Genomic DNA, 4,049 nt, shown 5'->3' on the forward strand with positions numbered 1-4,049 from the left:
ACATCCATTGTATAACCCAAAATCATAAACCCTTAGATTATAGGTTTATTATAAGTAATCCTCTAGCCAGGGACATCCTGCTAAAGATATTCTGTAGGTTTTTTCCACATAGCAAAAATCACTATTTATCACAGGTCTAGTTGGCAAGGAGAATAGACAGTCACTCTTTTCTTTGCTTTCTCCACCTGGTTGCCGGGTGGTGAGGGGGCTTCCTCACGAAACAAATGAACTGGTTGCAGACCAGCTATTTTTAACTCTTTCCTCCCTAGTTCCATTAAAAAATATTAAAAACAGCTACACTAGATCCTGTAGTTCAGTCTGTGTCTTATATGCACTTTTATAGCATAGCTCATAACAATGTCTCCTCTGCTAGTGTCATTCCGAGGCTATATTGCTGCCAAATTATTTGGCTTCCAATATATTGGCTTCCTCGACCAACTCAAATTCAAATAAGTCATATATTATTGAAAGCAGTTGCCACTTAAACTGTCTCCAAATATTTGAATAATTTTTATTTTAACTTTTCTAGTAATTTCAAGTATAACATAAATACACAGATAAAACAATTTTAAAAATATATCTAGGTAGATGGATAGTGTAACCAAGTACCTCCATTTTTCTAAGTTGGTTGATTTTTTTTATTATTTTCTCTTCTTTTCTTCTTTCCCCATCACCCCTACTCCCTTCTTCCTACTTAGTCCTTTAGAAATGCAGCGGCATTATTCACAATAGCAAAGACTTGGAACCAAGCCAAATGTCCAAAAATGATAGACTGGATTAAGAAAATGTGGCACATATACACCATGGAATACTATGCAGCCATAAAAAATGATGAGTTCATGTCCTTTGTAGGGACATGGATGAAATTGGAAATCATCATTCTCAGTAAACTATCGCAAGGACAAAAAACCAAAACCACATATTCTCACTCATAGGTGGGAATTGAACAATGAGATCACATGGACACAGGAAGGGGAATATCACACTCTGGGGACTGTTGTGGGGTGGGGGGAGGGGGGAGGGATAGCATCGGGAGATATACCTAATGCTAGATGACGAGTTAGTGGGTGCAGCGCACCAGCATGGCACATGTATACATATGTAACTAACCTACACAATGTGCACATGTACCCTAAAACTTAAAGTATAATTAAAAAAAGACATAAAAAAATAAAATAAAATAAAAAATAAAAAAATAAAAAAAAAAGAAATGCAAATGCAACCTTTCACCTCCCCTCGCCAGACATTCCCTACAGGGCAAGTTCATCTATGTGCTCCAAGATCTCTCCTTGACAGCGGATTTGCAGACCAAAGCATGCCCCAGGGAACCCTCACCTCTAGGGAGTCACCTCAGGACAGCATGTCAAAAGCATGCCCACTTGGCCACTTTTACAACTTATTTCTGACCAGGAAGGTACCAACTCAACTGCCCAGTACATAACTGCCCAGTAGGAGGGGGACAACTTCCCTAGCTCATTTGCTCCCCTACCTTATAAAAGTGCCCGCTTTCTGCTCCCAAAGTGAAGCAGCACATTTAAATGCAGGATGCTTTGTGCCCTTCCCCAAGCTAGCTTCTGAATAAATTCACTTTTTTTTTTTTTTTTTTTTTGTATCAGGCCTCACACTCCCTAACTGGACTCTGCATTCAGCAAGCAACTAACCTCCTTTTTGGTTACAATAGACCTTTTAGAATAAGCTATGTTGTACTAAAATTTGTGCTGCCATTGCAATATATTGTAGTTACTTGCTTAATTGCTTGTTTTTTGTAGACTGTAAGATCAAAAATGTATTTGGCCACTTAAGATACTAATAAATCCACTAGTAAAGCACTAAGAAAAGTTGGGGGCGGGGGTTGCTTGTTTTGTTTACCACTGTTTATTCAGAATGTAGCACAGTTCCTGACAGAAATATATGACTGAATATTCTCTCAAACACAAGTTATTGAAAAAAAAGTAACTGTCCTGTCTCTTTGTTCGTTTGTTTTATGTTATCATTAGTTTTCACAAACATGGGGACCATCAGCAGGAATGTGAGGAATGTATAGTGCTCCCAATTAATCATAAAGAAGATATTATAATGCCTAAAACTTGCTATATATTGAGTTATCTCCCCAGATATATTAAAATTTTCTTTAGAAAATAAGTTTCTAATTATATTCCATATTCAGAATTCATATACCCAAATATGCAACAACCAGCCCAAAGAAAGGATCTTAATTCAAATGAAAAACTATTTGCTCTCTTATTTCCTTAGACTTTTTCCAACTTATTTTTGTCCTCATTTCACTAACCAACCAAAGATTCCACTGAAAATGGAAGCGGAGGCCCCTACCACACTTGCACTCCAATCCCTTATGAAATTGACTTACCAATCAAAGATAAACATGAATAAGAAATTTGCTTTGTTTTGAAAAGAGACTTAGTAGTGTTCTTCCCAATTAGCAAAATGAATCCCTTTTTACTTCCCATGCCTAAGTTTTGCTTCTGCTTCCACAAATCTTTCTTTGGTCAAGATACTGGGTTTTAAGTTGTTCTTTGTGTGTAAAATACTATGCGGTTTAGAAACAGATCATTCTTGGCAGGGATGTGTTGTATTGTACTGGGAGCAGGGCAGAAGGCTGCTTGTGTTTCCAGGTGGAGTTGCTATTTCTTTATGCTTCTATTGATGGAACAGTTTGATTTTGAATTTTGCATGTTTTTGTAGTGAAAAAAGTGGATTTTCATTGTGAGAGCAATAGGTAACATTGATTCTGGGGTCCTGGCAGCATTATTGTGAAAACAGGTGAATTATCCTAAGCAATTCACAGGTCTGGGAATTAAAGACCACAGTTTAGATCCCCACAATTCACAGGTCTGGGAACTAAAGATCACAGTTTAGATCCCCACATATTTTGTTTTTATCCACTAATCACCCACAACATTGTCATGGATGGAAAGTTAGAGTAACCCTTATAGTTTTGAGAAACAGTTTCCATTGTTCTTGCTGAAGTGCAGCATCACTGAAGTAATTATAGAATAAATAATTTACCACAATAATTGACTGTTGTGATTTTTAGCAGGTACAGTTTTGATTTTATTGCAAGGCACACAATCGTATATACAATGCATAATTATCATCTTTTAAAGTATAAGATAAAAATAATATACATTATAGTAAAGAACATATGAGTATATTCTTGTTTCAGCAAAGAAAATTGCCTCAAGGAAGCTGGGTTATACCGTTTTTGGATGTGATTTTCGTATTTATACTGAATCATCCAAATAGCTCTTGGTTAGAAAATAAATCTCATTGATAGGACACACAACCTTTCACAGCTTTCACTTTACAATGTTCCAATTTAAAGTCAGCCAGTGTGCTCCCTGAATTTACGTGAGTCATCTTATTTCATCCCAGGACTAGATGAAACACCTATAAATTGTCTGACAATAGTTATACACATTTAAGAACTGTATTTCTTAGTAATATATCACAGAATAGAACCATTTTCTTAAGATTTTATGTGACTCTTTATTGATTTTTTTTCTCCAAGCTGTTTTTCCAAATGATGTATTATTTTTGGTATTAAGCCTAGAGTTTTGACTTAAACTCGAGGGATGCTCTTAGATTGGTAACTACTCTGAGACACTAAGAGCGTTTCCACTCTCCTCCCAGTTAGAGTGGGGGGTTTCCTCCTCAGTGCTGCCCCTGCATGGCTGGTTCATTTCTCTGTGCCTTCTCTGACCCCTCGTTAGGACCTGTCTTCCAGACCTTCTTACCAGGGTGGAAAGAATAGGGTTCATGTAGAGACTGGATCTGAAGGTTAAACACATGCAGTTCTGGTCTCAAAGAGACACAACAGACAGTGTCCTCCTTGTTGAGGTCAGAGAATAGGAACATCAAGAAATGAGAGATATCAGAGAGCCAGAGGGGTTTGGACAAATGCACTGCCTGGAACAATGAATAAATGGCAATGTGGTCCCTGCTTCACAGCAGGACATCAGGACATACAGAAAGCGTGTACACACTTTGACAAAGAAATACATTTGTGCAAGTGGTATTTTCCCTGCCAC

This window comes from Pan troglodytes, chromosome 7 (genome assembly GCF_028858775.2).
Source record: "Pan troglodytes isolate AG18354 chromosome 7, NHGRI_mPanTro3-v2.0_pri, whole genome shotgun sequence".
In the NCBI taxonomy this organism is placed as follows: domain Eukaryota; kingdom Metazoa; phylum Chordata; class Mammalia; order Primates; family Hominidae; genus Pan; species Pan troglodytes.